Genomic DNA, 15,462 nt, shown 5'->3' with positions numbered 1-15,462 from the left:
GTATTTTGTTACATTGTTTTCTTGCAGTACTGGAAATGGACCACGTGACTTCCCCCATACTGAGCTGTGATCTCAACCCCAGAACTTACTTTCCCTTGTTTCCTCATATTCCATATTCATAGACATGCCACGATTTTCATGGACATACCACAACTGTTCATCCATTAACCGTTAGATTCATGTTCTTTTTTTTTTTTTTTTTTTTTTTTTTTTTTTTTTTTTTTTTGTTTGTTTTCTCCCTAGATTTGGGCCATTATGGGAAAACTGCTTTCAATATTCTCACAGAAGCTTCTGTGGTGGACATAGGTGTTTTCACCTTTTCTTGTTAAGGATGAAGTCACTGCGTTATAAGATGAGGGTAGATTTCACTGTCTAGAACTACTGAGCTTTCCCCAGAGACTACTGTCCCACCACCCTCCAGCACACAGAGTCTTCTTTGCAAAGCTGTTCTAGTAGCTAGGGGAGCAGTATTTCACTGTGGTTTTCAACGTGCCTCCCCACTAACTAATGTTATTAGGTATCTATTTATGCTTTTATGGGCCATCTTACCTCTTCTCCAATGAAGTCTCTGTTCAAAATTTTCCATTTTTAATCGACTTATTTGTGCATTATTGAGTTTGTCGTGCATTGTGTGAATATCCCAGTTCCCAGTTCCGGTCTGTCAGTCTGTGGCTTCTCTTCTTCATTTTCTGAATATAATTCTTAATTCTTTCTTTCTTTCTTTCTTTCTTCTTCTTCTTCTTCTTCTTCTTCTTCTTCTTCTTCTTCTTCTTCTTCTTCTTCTTCTTCTCTTCTTCTTCTTCTTCTTCTCTTCTTCTTCTTTTTTTTTTGACAACAGGGTTCCTCTGTGTAGCTATGGCTATTCTTGATTTGTAGACCAGGTTGGCCAGAAATTCACAGAGATGCCTCTACCTCCTGAGTGCTGGGACTAAGGGTATGTGCCACCACTGCCTGGCTACCTGGCCATAATACTTAAAGAGCAGTGCTTTTAATCTTAATAAGAGGCATTGTGTCTGGATATATTTTCTGCTAGGGACTGTGGGGTTTTGATTGGTTGGCTAGTTTTGTTTTGTGGTCCTATCAAAGAAATGTTTATTTAAACAAAATCACAGATATTTTATTTTCTTTATAGATTAATCTTAAAAGTATGGGTTTCTTGCCTGAATGTAATGTCTATGCACTGTGTGTGCAGTGCCAGAGAAGGCCGGAGGGGAGCACCAGATCATCAGGAACTATAGTTAAAGATGGTTGTGAGCTGCCATGTGGATGCTGGGAACCAATCCGACATCCTCTAGAAGAGCAACAAGGGCTCTTAGATGCTGAGCCTTCAAGCCAGCACCCTGTCTTTTCTATTTGGAAAATACTTTTCTTAAACACAGCTTTAAATTGTGCTCTGCACATTTTGACAAATTGTGTTTTTATTTTCACTTAATTAAAATATTTTTAATATTCTCCTAATTTCTTCTTAGAACCATAAGTTATTTTAGAAGCCTGTTGTTTGATTTCCAAATCCTTGGGGGTTTTCCAGATATATTTCTGTGTTACTGATTTATAGCTTAAGTTATCATGATAGAACATATTTTGAATGATTCCAATTATTTTTAATTCACCAAGGTTTGATTTATGGCTCAGAATGTGGTCCAAGTGAAGCTGCACGTTCACTTGGAAAGAATGTGGAGTTTGCTGTTGTTGGGTGGAACATCTCAAGGATAAATGTTCATCAGATTAAATTGGTTAGTGTTCTTCAAGTTACCCAATGACCCAGAACCGCTCCAATTGTGTGTGCTTGCTTTTTAACTGTGCTAAGAGGGGACTCTCTAGGTTCCTTCTCTCGGTTCCTCGGTTGTAATTGTCTGTCTTCTGAGACGCTGTTCTCCAGCACACATGCCCTTGGGACCTGCCATCTTCTCTGAGGAGCCCACTCCTTTATGTTCTGCTTTTCCTTCGTCGCTACAAAGTCTCCTTCTTCTCCCTGCTTAGGGACACCTTTCCTTTATACTGTTGTTTACACAACTTTATCTTTCAAGACTACCCAAACGATCTCAGACTGCAACCCTCCTGCCCCAAGTTTGAAGTTAATTTGTGTTAGACTCTCCTCTTGTTCTCCCATTTGTGGGAATGTGGTTACTGTGACTCTCTTGTGCAAGCCTGGTGGAAACTGAGTGTGGATGGGGGGATCACTGTGTTTGGAGCCAGTAGGGCACTTCTGGGTGCTGCTGGGCTCTTCTGGCCCAGCCTCCTAAGAGCCTGTGTCTTTGGTCTCAGAAGGTGGGGTTCCCACAGTGTTCCTGTTCTATCCACCTCTAGTGTGCCTGGGACGAAGGTGCCAACACTTTTACCTTGCCTCAAAAGCAGAGAGAGTTTTGGTTCCTGTTGCCTCTGCAGTGGCTTTGGGGATGGAGAACCTATTGTTTTGGCAAATATGCTGGAGAATCCCATGTGGGTTCTCCGTGAGGCACAGAGCCTGTGCTGCAGCTGTGGGCTACGTGTGCTGCTAACAAGGGGTGCTCCCTGCCTCTCTTCTGCATAGCCAAGAAAGGCCTTGTACAAGAGCTCACAGGAAGGGCACAGTCCTGCCCAACCCCCACATTTCCTGCCCAGGAGAACAGCTGGTCTTGTCTTTCTCAGGAAGAGCTTGCCATTGGAATTTAGTTTCTAACTTGCCTCTGACCTCAACTCTGACAGCTTTAGTAAATCATCCTTTCAGACACTTCTGCCTCTTCCTGTCAGAATGTAACAGACAATTCTCCTGTGGCTTCCTGCAGGCTAAGAAAAGGTTTTCACATATGCAAATAATCAACGGGTTTTCCACACACCTTTGCCTGACCCCTGACACCCTCTGAGGCCATGTCCCCAGCTAACAGTGTCTTATGGCTTTTTCATTTCTCAGCAGCTTGAGTCATAGTTGCTTCCTCTGAAGTGCCACCACCTCCATGCACTGTCCCACTGCCAGCCAGGTATGTCACCATCCTTGGTCAACGCCCCACCCTTTTCCTGTCATACTTTCATCCCATTTACTAGTTTGACTCAAGTTTCAAAACATAACCGGTTCTTTTCAAAACTAAAGATTTTCCAAAAGGCCCAGCAGTTCCAATGTCTCTCATTTATCCCAGAGAAAATGACACTTATTTTCCCAGTGGGACCTGTACACGAATGTTCATAGCGACTTTATTTGTAATAGCTCCCCATAAATAAAATACTCAGATATTTTCCCAGTTGTACGTAGGTAAGCACACTGGTCCATCCACATCCCAGACTGCTACTCAACAATGAGGAATGAACTCAGCTTCCATGAGTGGACCTCCTGAGAAAATGCTGAGTGAAATTGTATCAAAGGACACTGTGAGCAGAAATCCATTTCTATACCAACGGGGTGAAATGACAGATCCACAGACACAGGGGAGTTGCCCTCAGGGGCTAGAGATAGAAGAGACTGTGGTAAGCTGAAGGGGCAGCCTGGGGGAGTTGGTGAATGTGTGTTTGCAGCTCCTGGATACACGTGCATGCAACAAGGCTGCACAGGCCAAAGGAGCACAGTCCTTTCCAACAAATGACCTTCTGATGCTCAGATGGCTCATCCTGCAGCCCTGTTTCATTCTAATGCTAATTACCTGGAGGTAGTTTCAACGTCTTAAGGGCTTGGCCCCACCAGACAACCCTTTCAAAGGCCTGGTGCAGCTACCAGTTCCTGCATTTCTGCCTGCCCAACCCCAGTCCTGCTTCTCAGACTTGGTGATTTGCTAGAATAGTTCACAGAAAACAAAAACCCATTCTTTACCATTTACTGGTTCGTGTAAAAGGTACGACACTGAACAGCCACAAGGGAGATGCGCGCAGGGAGGCTTCTTAGCCTGCTCCCTCAGTTGTCACGGAGGTTGTTTCTATAGCTGTGATAAACACCACGACCAGAAGCAGTTTGGGGAGGAAAGGGTTTACTTGGCTTGTACTTCTTGTACACCACTGTTATGGAAGGAAGTGAGGGCGGGACCTCAAGCAGGGCTAGAGGCCATGGAGGAGTGCTGCTCTGTGGTTTGCTCAGCCTCTTTCTTACAGGCAAGACCCCGCCCACAATGGGCTGGTCTCTCCCCCATCAATCATTAATTAAGCAATGTCCTACAGGCTTCCCTGATCTGAAGGAAGGGTGGGATTTCTCATTAAGTTCTCTCCTCTCAGATGATGCTAGCTTCTGTCAAATTGATATAAAACTAGCTAGCACACCTGCTCAAGGCACAACCTCTCCCAACATCATGTGATCATGTGTCTCCTGACCTGCAAGTTCTCCAGACATCATTATCTAGAGAATACATGGAGGTGTACGTGTATATCTACATCTCTATCTCTATATCTGTATCGAGAGAGAGTTCTATGTTGTTTGCATGATCACATAAAACATTTGTCACCGGCAAGTGAGCTCATCCCTGCTCCTCTCCGTTCCCAAGATGTCGCAAAGAAAAGTTCTAATTTTAAACACTTCTTCCTGGTGAGCATCCTGCATGCTGTCACTGCGTTCCCTTAAATGGCCACCTTATTAAGTTAAACTCCAGTGTGAAGAGGCTTTTTATGAGTAAGCAGAGACACTCCTGGGTTTGAGGAGCTCTGTCCCAGGATCTGGGAACAGAGGCCATAAGAAGCTTCTCACCTTACACGAGGATTGCGCGTGCATTCCTAACTGCTGAGCCTCTAGCTTCCTGTGTCAGCTCTCTGCTTCCAACTGAGGACAACCCCTCTGAGCTCTGCAGCCTTTTCAGCCCGTTCTAGACTATTCTGTAGACTGCATGTTTGCATATTGTTCGGCCAACCGTTAATGTGTAATCTGAGGGTTAAGGTTAGGCTGGGGAGCGGGCTCAATAGGTAAAGGTGATTGCTACCAAGGTGACCCAAGTTTGATACCCACCCCCATGTGGTAGGAGAGAATGGACTTCCACAAGTTGTCTTCCGGCCTCTACAGGCACAGTGTGGTATATGCAAGTGTGCACACATGGTGAATAAATCAAGTAAGTAAATGGAATATCAATAAGTTTGGAATAAAAGAACTCCTGCTTGCCAGTGTGTAGCTATAAAGGGCAACTGGGACTATGTTGCTAATCGTAACCAATAAAACCATGTAGCCTGTGAATTTATTGGTTATCCAATAAAATCTGACACTATGGAAAGGCAAACGGATCTGTTTCTGACATAACATAATCACAACAGGGGCATGCTTGTCTTTCTCTGGCTTGTTGCAACTTGGCGGCAAGGACGTGAGAGACCTGTCAGTTACTAACACAGTCCCAGCCACCCGACTCGCTGATGCAGCTGGTTTGCTTTCTGGGTGGTTCCTTGGGCTCTCAATTTGGCTTCTTAAAGTCTGGCTGACAGCAAGCTAGCTTCCTGGCCGCTGACTGTGACAAGGGGAGTGGTTTTCCTGGGCAAAGGCTCAGGCTGTGGGGCCGAGTTTTACTTCACAAATTGTTCCATTGTTCAGTCTCCCCAGGGCATCTTTGGAATCTCTCAGTGTACACCCAGTGGCCTCCGGTGCTCCCCTGACCTGGTCCTCTTTCCCCTCTTGCCTCATCTGCCACTTCCTGCCTCTTCCCAGTCTAACCCTGCAAGTTCCGAATGAAATGCAGAAGGCCCTTTTCCCGAATACACTCAGCCTTTAATGTTATTGTTCATGTCTAGTTTTCCCCAGCTACAACGGAGCTCCTCAGGGTTCACATCTTAGTTGAGTCGGTTCACTGTTTGAACAGTGCCACCTAGAGCACTGCCTTACCCAGAAAAAAAAAAAAAAAAAAAAAAAAAAAAAACAGTGCCTGGTAAAACATTGCTTTTTGAAGTATATATCGATTATACATAGTGGGCTTCACTATGACACTTCCATACATATAGATGGTATATCTCAATCACAGTCACCCTCCATTACTGTCAGCATTGTGTCTAAGCTCCGCCCCATAGTTACCTGGCAACACTCACTATAAAAGGGGCTGCTTGACCCCTCCTCTCCCTCTCTCTCTTGCTCTTGTCTTCTTGCTCCCATTCTGTCCCCTTGATCCTTCCCCCCTCTCTCCCCATTCTCTTTCCCCTTCTCTCTCCACGTGCTCATGGCCGACCTTCTCTTCTCTTCTCTTCTCTTCTCTTCTCTTCTCTTCTCTTCTCTTCTCTTCTCTTTTCCTTTCTACACCTCTACTACCCTCATAACTCCCTTCCCATGCGCTGAATATTCTATACTATATCCGCCAAGGCACCCCCTTCCCCTTCCCTCACCACAAATCACCCAAGTAACACTCCTTTTACGTGTGTGTGTGTGTGTGTGTGTGTGTGTGTGTGTGTGAGAGAGAGAGAGAGAGAGAGAGAGACAGAGAGAGACAGAGAGAGACAGAGAGAGACAGAGAGAGAGAGAAACAGAGACAGAGGCAGAGACCAGAGAGAAAGATTAGGTTACATCAGAGTTATTTCTAAGAAGGTGAATTAAAAAGTAGGGTCCCATGAGTCCCTTCCTCTCCCATGACAGGGCGCTGACAGGCCCAATCCTGCACAAGTCTTGTGCAGGCAACCACGCCTCTGTGTGTTCAAGCGTGCAAAGTGTGACACACCTACACGTGATCGTCCCACAACTCCTTCACCCCTCCTTCAGCACTTACACCCTTCCACCCCTTCTTCCAGGCTGTTCCCTGGGCATCAAAGGGGATGCTACTATCGGTCCACTTACGCCCGAGCATTCAATGGTCACTGCACTCTCTGTACGCTGACTAGTCATTGGTCTCCATACTCAGTCCTGACCAGCACAGAGAGGGTTTTTGACAAAGGTGACAGCAACACCCTTCTGTGGACATAGGAGACTTATTTAGAAGCACATCTGACGGTCTCCTCATATCCAAAACAAAACAGCAGTAGTTTCTCCAGCCACCGGCATGGCCAAAACAGGTAATGAATGACCGAGTGCCCGGACCTTGGGTATGTTTAATAAAACAGCTGCTTCTGACGGGGTGCTTACGAGTCCACCGGGTACCACACTGACCTCATCTCATCATATCCGCTTTTATTCTTTTTTTATTTTTACCTTTTAAAGATTTATTTATTTTTATGCGCGATGTTTATGTGTGCAGGACTGTGGGCATCACATGCGTACAGGAGCCCTAGAGGCCAGAAGCGGGTGTCAGATCCCCTGGAGTAGGAGCTAATAGGCAGTTAATGGTGTGTTGCCATGACGTTGCTGGGCACCAAACCAGGTTCTCTACAAGAGCTGCAAGCTCTCTTAACTGCTCAGATGCTTTCATACCAGCCTTTTAGTTAGACAGGGTCTCAGTACATAGCTCTGGCTAGCCTGGAACTTGCTTTGTACCAGGCTGGCCTCAAAACTCTAAGATTCATCTGCCTCTGCAACCTGAGAGCTGGAATTAAAGGCGTATATCACTATAATCTGCCCCATTTTTATTTTGTATGGTTTTCCTAATAGTCCTCCCCTAGGGACATGCACAGAGCCCTTGGGGGTCACTGGACTCCAAATAAATGGTAAAAACCTAAGGTTTGATTGTAAAGTGAAAAAAAATCAAAGAATAATACAAATTAATTAATATTTAACCAAGTGTTTATAAGATGTCATCCATTATTAATGTATGTCATCAATTTCATGTCAGCCTCTTCCATTATTAAATGTAGCAACCATGAGTTTCATTATAACTGGAAATGATTTGTAGGGTTAGAAGAATTTTTTAACTCTGCAAACACATCAGGAATGAAGGGAGAACCTAAGGAGGCCAAGAACTGCTCTTAGCCTGATCATTCCCACAGGGGAAAAAAAAAACTACAAAATTCACATTGTATTGTCTTACAGGGTGTTACATTTGATAGATGAATCCTAACACATGGAGAGATAGCTTTTGTTATAAATAGCCCACTTCTCAGATTTTATCCACAACCCACAGTTTCTCAACTGTACTATTCAACATTACCCAGTATCTTCTGGCTAACCTCATGGTCACTTCCCTTTCTACCCTCAGCCCCACCAAATCCATCCAGCCCAAGTATAACAGGAATGTTTGTTATTAAGATGGGAAATGATCAGGCCTGGTGAACTCACCTGTGTCCCTTCATTTTCCCTCCACAGAAGTACCTCCCTATCCTTAAAACTGAGCTCCTCAAAAGCCGAAAGAAAAATCTGTTGCTACTCGAGCACCACTAGATGGCGCCACACACTACAGACTGGTTTCTTTGGCAAGCAGATCCTAAAGCAGAAAGCAGGGGAATGGCTGAGTGTCCCTCTCTAGTTTTTTCTCTTCTAGGTGACTCTGGCCACTCCAGGGTGACTAGCAGGCTTTATTTTCATCTGGGTGGCAAGCCTAGTGGTTTGGGTACACACAGGGTCTAAAACCAGTTAGATGCTTCAAGGCCAGTTTCCTGCCATTTTCCTCCTAACATTCTTCTTCTAGGTCTCCCTTCCTTTCTCAACACATTCAAATTACTCTTTTTGCATATGCATGTACCTGGGGTGGAAGGGTATGTGAAAGTGCACAGACATGTGAAAGTCAACACTGGGTGTCTTCCTAAATCTTTCTCTATTTCAACTACTGAGGCAGGGGTTCACCCAGCCCAGACTTTTCGAGTTCTGGCTGGTCTAGGGATCCCAATTCGGTAATGACAGATGGTCTCCACCCATACTTACCCAGTTTTCAAATGAGTTCTGGAAACTCAAATTCTTATCCCCGTGATTGTATGACAGAAATTATCCAATAAGCCATCTCTCCAGCCACAAGATTTTCATTTTATTTAATAAGCTAACTTTCAAAGCCAGCTGCTGGCGTTCATTAAAGATAGACAGTGGCTGCCATTGGAAATCCCATAAATGCTGGCTGGAGTTCCAACTCCAGACAGGTAATTCCTACTGGCGGGAGACTGTGAAGGGTGACCCCTCAGTCTCTCTGCTCTTCAGACTCCCCTCAGTTCTCTTTGTCTCTCCCTTGCTTCTCTTGTGCTAAGGAGGGTCTGGGTCCATAGGATGAGTTTCTGTCTGTCCCACCTCCAAGTCTGTACCCAGCCTTTACAATAGAGTTAGGTCTGACAGGACTAGAAGCCCTAGGGTCTTGAAACACTGTTTTGAGACAACCCTTGTCTCCTTTTGACACAGGGAATGAAAGAAAATTAAACTCAAGGTCTAAAAAAACTCATGTAAATTGGGGCAAAAAAAAAAAAAAAAAAAAAAAAAAAAAAAAAGGGTAGTCTGTAAGCTTAAAGGCCTAGGACTGTGAATGTTGTAAAACAAGTCCAGGCATACCCAGCTAAGCCCTTTGTTAAAAACATCCCTGAGGCTAGGTTAACTGACCTTAAAGAAGATAGAAATGCAGAAGCTGGCCCAGGCTGTCTTTTACAACTGAGTTGTCAGTCAAATGAGCCCCTCCTAAGTCTAATCAAAAGTAAATTAGATGTTAACCACATAACCCTCCCACTTAGATAAGCATCTGCCCCACCAGTTTCCTGACTTCCTAACTGCACCTAGGCTATGGGTGTTGGGTAAACTTTGTACTTCTTCCCAGCCCCCAACCCCCTCTCCCAACCCCCTCCCTATAAAAACCTCCAGCTTTCGAGCCTTGTGGTGGGTACCTCTATCTCCTGCGTGAGATACGTGTCGGCCCAGAGCTCTGCCATTAAACTACCTTGTGCTTTTGCAACAAGAAGGTCTCTCATGTTTCATTGGGTAACCCCGTGTCCCAAGACTCTAGTGGGGGTCCCCAAAACGGGGTCCTACAGGAACTGGCCCTGTTATAAACCCTCAGGGAAACATGTAACCTGGACCTTCCTGCCTCAGTCTCCTCATCCAGAAAGCGAGCTGGTAGGATCTATGTTCCTCCTACCCACCCCCACATACACCTTCTAGTTGTACACCCTAAGGTTTTCTTTCTCTGTCCCCATCCTAGCCAGACACCTGGTGCCCCCCACCAGCACTGAAAATACTAAAAAGAGATTTGCTGTTCTGGAGGGACTCCGCTGGACTCTCAGAACAGGAATCGAGAAGCATCCACAAGAAGCAGCTGGTCTTATCTTCCTGTAATCTGCACCTGGCTAATAAAAAATCTCCCCGGTGTCCCCTTCATTCCTCTATACTGTATGGTCTGGAGGCTGGGATGCCCATGCAAATGACTCGGTGGCCTACTTAACCTTCTCCTGACTCTGCTGGAACCTGGGGGAGGGGCTGAACTGCAAATAATTTCCTGCCCACGCTCAAGACCCCCTTCCCCTGTATTTGCCTCCCTCCTCTGTTACTCCACTGTTCCTCCAACAAAAAAGATTACTTTTTTCTTTCTCTAGAAACTACCACCAATGCCAGCCTCATTCCTCTGTTACAGAAACCTATTAAACTGCTTTAATCAAATGCCCTCCCCACCCTAGTCAATGCGGTGAAACAAGAAAGCATTGTGAAGTATCAGGAACAAAGGAGGCTGGGTGTGGTGACATACACCTGTACTTTCAGCCTTTGAAATGTTACGGTGGAAGACCCCACGAGTCCAAGGCCAGCCTGAGCTACATATGAAGACTCTGTCTCAAACAAACCAATGGACAGGGTGGGTACACCTGACCATGGTAGTGAACACTATAGTACTCTGGAGTGGAAACAAATCTATAAATTTGTTTATAAATTTAGGCTAAGGGCAAGACCTATGATAATAATAATTACCATTATTATATAAAATGACTTCTGGAAGATTAACTGAGAAACCAAGAGTTGTGTAGAGGAAGGTATGTGAACACTTAGAAGGAATCATGCACATTAGAGACAAGCCACAAGTTCTCTTTACTCCTTCACAAATGTAAGTTATTATTAATATTATATTATTATTTTAAGGGTTAGGATTTTTGGTTTGCTTGTGTGTATGTGTCCGAGGCCAGCTCAGGCAAACAACAGGTTCCCCAGAGCAGGAGGGAAAATTGAAAGAAAAGACAGACGGTTAGTAAAGGTTACAACGTGACTTCGGCCAGCTTTGAGGTTGAAACCTCGAGGCTGAAGGGAGGCCTTATTCATTAGTCCTCTTATAAACCACTTTAATTACATGCAGAAAAATAACACCAGTTCTGAGACAGGGAACAAGCAAGTTAACAATCAAAGATCCTATAAACATTTTTCTGGAGGCCAGGTGTGAAGATCAGGGACAAAAAGGGGGTCTCAAAAGACAAAGAGACTGCTGAGCCTACAGCAGCTGAATCTGCCCTGTCGGGAGCTACATTCCTACGCATACTGACTGGAGCTTCAAAGGCAAATGTACTTCCCTGGGCTGCAGTCCTAAATGTTCTGCCCTGAACTTCAGATGCAAATGTACTTAATTCTAGCCCTTACAGGGCCCAGCACAGAAGCCAGTTTCCTGCCTATAGTCAGCTTCAAGATGTCCTGGAAAAATAATTAATATTACCCAACCACCAATTGTCCAGAGGTGCCAAAAATGTTCTCCACATGTATGTCTGTGTACTATATGCATGCTTGGTGCTTGAAGCCAGAGGAGAGTGTCAGACCCACTGGAACTGGAGTTACCGCTGTGAGTTCCCATGTTAGGTGCTGTGTGTTGAATTTGGGTCCTCCTGAAGAACGGCCAGGACTCTTAACCTCTGAGCCATCTCTCCATCCCTTAAATTCTTGTTTTAAAACCATGTGACTATATTGGCAATTATGGTGGCTTGAATGAGAATGTCCCCATTGGCTCATTTATTTGAATAGTCTGTTCCCCAGCTGGTGGAACTGTTTAAAAAAGAATTCCAAGGTGTGGACTGTCAGGAGGTGTGTCAATAAGAGCAGGCCATCATGCCCTGAGTCTTTCTTTCTCTGCCTTCTGCTTGCTGATAAGAGGCTCAGCCACTGCTACAGAGACATGCCTGGAACTTGCAGTCAAGTTCCCCACCAGGATGCTCACGGACTCACCCTCTGAAACTATAAGCAAGCCCCCAATTAAATGCTTTTTTTAATAAGTTGGTCATGGGGTCTCTTCACAGAAAATAACTAAGACACTGTAGGACCCCCCTTTCGGGAACCTCCACTCTAGTCTCAGGACACGGGGTTACCCAATGAAACACAAGAGACCTTCTTGTTGCAAAAGCATGAGGTAGTTTAATGACGGGGCTCCGGGCCGCTATGTATCTCATGCAGGAGCTAGAGGTTTCAGCAAAGAAGCTCGAAAGCTGGAGGTTTTTTATAACGAGGGAGTTGGGAGCTGGGAAGAGAAGCCTGCCCAACATTCACTGTAGGCAGGAATTCAAGAGCCCGAGCCCCACACAATGACCTCTTCACCCCATTCCCTCTTTGTGAGAGGATGGGCTCTTCTCAAGGACCTGGCATTTACATAAGAATTAATTACACTCCGGGTCCCAGGCACTGCGGTGTTTATACAAGATAAGTTACAGCTTCACTAATAACCGTGAATTCCAGAGCTCCACAATCAATGGTGTCCGGGTGTCCAGAGGAGGCAGTTAAGCAGTTAAGCCCTAAATTTCCTAGTTAACAACTGACAAGATACTCCTCTCTGTCTGTTCACTCCCGTATCTCTTTGTATAAGAGATAGCCTAGACAAATCATATTCAGACAATAGGAATCATTATTTTTCCTAAAAGAGCAGATTCAGCATTGCAGAGACTGCCAGATAGTGGAAGGTCTTAATTATTAAAGACTGAAATATACTAACCAGCAACAGGATTATCAGGCCTTGAATTTAATTCTCTTTCAACACCTATTCAGAATGTAAAGACTGACAGGTACATCAACACACACTCACACACACACACACACACACACACACAACACACACACACACACACACAGAGAGAGAGAGAGAGAGAGACCTACTTTAAATGACACCAAAGCAACATATTATATTTGCATATCAATTATTGAGGAATAGCCATTAACATTACTCACTAGTTTATTTCCATGGGGAAAAGAATAGAGATGTCTGCCCAGTGCATGCCACAATAATAGCTACTGTTCTATCTCCTCAGAATCTCTACACACAGCCCCCCCCCATTTGAATTCCATCTACTCAAATTAGAGGCTTAGCCTGTCCCTTCCACGGGGCAGCAATGTAAGGAAAAGATGACATCCCGGGTTTTGGCACCAATGTTAAGGGAAGGATGAAGAGAGTAGGGGGCACATGGCCCATGGAGGTGTGGCGAGGCCTGGGGCAAGGGAGATGCCTCTGGGGGGCCCATGTTGGGAATCCCTTCCCCGAGAGGGATCAGCCGCACAATGGTATAGTACAGAATAGAGTTTATTCAGGTCATGGGAGAGTTAAGAGGGTAGTAGAGGCAGAGAGAGAGGAATAGAGGAGTAGAGGCCGGCCATGAGCACATGGAGAGAGGGGGGGAAGGAAAGGGGAAGAGGAAGGGTAAGGTTGGGAGAGCAAGAGAGCCAGGAGGCAAGAGAGGCCAAGAGAGAGAGGAGGGAGCAAGCAGCCCCTTTTATAGTGTCAGGTCACTGGGGCAGAGCATACCTGGCTACTGCCAGGTAATTGAGGGATGAGGTTTACAGAATCCCAACAGTGTCTCCTTGTCGTCTTTCCATCTTCAGAGCTCTACCCACTAGAAGTCTCAGGGAAGATTTCTGGTGGACCCTTCAGGTACTTATGTGCTCCCTCCCATGTGGACTGCTTGGTTTGCCCTGTCTTTTTGTCCCAGGGGCAATAGAACATATGGCTACATCTCTGGAGTGCTGGCCACACTAACAGTTGGTGTAGGCGTTAGCTACAACTATACAGACACCCACTGAAGTTTCTTTCCATTTACCGGAACCGACATACTAATCTGAAGTTCATAAAGAAAAGGGAGGTTCAGTTCTGCTTAAGCTATGATCTCATCTTTCCAGCCGACACCTTCCCAGGGTACAGTGCCAGTTCCCATGGGGCTGTGCATGAACATGAGAAATGGCTTGGGTTCCATGGGTAAAGCAGCCCTGTGGGGCACTGGGAGCTGAATGCTTACAGGTAGCTCATGGCCCAGTGGGGAAGCGGGGTAGCATAGAAAAGGAATGCTCGCTGTTCCTCTATTTATGATAGCCGGAAATTGGAAACAACCCAGATGTCCCTCAACAGAATAATGGATAAAGAAAATGTGGTTCATTTATACAATGGAGAATTTCTCAGCTCTTTAAAAATATGGCATAGTACACACCTTTAATCCCAGCACTCAAGAGGCAGAGGTAGGAGGTTCTCTGTGAGTTTGAGGACAACCTGGTCTACCATGTGAGTTCCAGGACAACCAGGGCTGTCACACTGAGAAACCCTGTCTTGAAACTGGTCCCCCAAATAAAATAATAAATAATTTAAAAATTACATCATGAACTTGGCAGAAAAATGAAGGAAGCCAGAAAAACAAACAAAGAAACAAACAAACAAACCCCATCTTGAGTGTGCCCAGACCCAGAAAGATAAATATGGTATGGATTTATTTATATCTGGATATTAGTCTTTAAATAAATGATAACCAAGTCACAATTTAGAGAGGTAAGACATAGAGGAAGGGACCAGGGTGAACACGTACATTTCCCTGGGAGGGAAAAAAAGATTTTATGGGTGGACGGGAGTAGGGGATTGAGGGGAAGGAAATGAGAGGAGCAATTGGGAGGGGAAGGGGAGATGGTACTGAAGGAGGAAGCAAGGGGAGAGACAGCTAGAATCGAAGCTGAGGGGTGGTGTGGAAGCCAGTGCAGTGGAAACTTCCAATAATATATGACGGCAATTCTAATGAAGTCTCTAGATAATGAGGAAGATGGAACCCCTCCTGGACACCTCTTGTCACCAAAGCTTCAGTGCCGGGACAGGGTTTCATCCAACTGAGTTGTTGGCCAGAACGGTTCCGTGGTGTGGTGGTTTGAATAGGGACGGCCCTCAGAGATTGGTGTGTTTGAATGCTTAGCTATAGGGAGTGGCAAGCTCAGGGTGTGTGTGAGACCTGTTGTAGGAAGTATGTCATTGTGGAGGAAAACTGTGAGGTCTTATTTACTCAGGCTGTGCCCAGTGTGGCACACCGTCTCCTTCTGCTGCCTGCAGGTCAAGATGTAGAACTCTCAGCTCTTTCTCCAGCACCATGTCTGCCTGCGTGCCACCATGCCTCCCACCATGATGACAATGGACTGAACCTCTGCACTGTAAGCCAGCCCCAATGAGATGTTTCCCTGGTCATGAAGTCTCTTCACAGCAATGAAATCAAAAGACACGTGGAAACCCCCATATAATCCAGGCTGTTGCCAAGACAATAAGTTGCTCTCCACAAAATGATAACCAGCCTTCATTGCTGAAGAAAATGTGCACATTGCCCCTTGAACACGGAGAGGCCAAGCTGGTGCCTTAATAGAACCTTCGCTCCCCACCCCCACCCCACAAGTTCTAATGTATATAACACAGAAAGGTGCCAATCAAACCACAAAACCACTGTGAGGCCCATACTGGCCCGAGGGACGTGCCCATGCCAAACAGATCTGGCACCAGAAAAGACAGAGAGACACACTGTGGGCCT

This window comes from Micromys minutus, assembly GCF_963924665.1.
Source record: "Micromys minutus genome assembly, chromosome: 16".
Classification (NCBI taxonomy): Eukaryota; Metazoa; Chordata; class Mammalia; order Rodentia; family Muridae; genus Micromys; species Micromys minutus.
Note: the sequence above shows the minus strand (reverse complement) of the source record.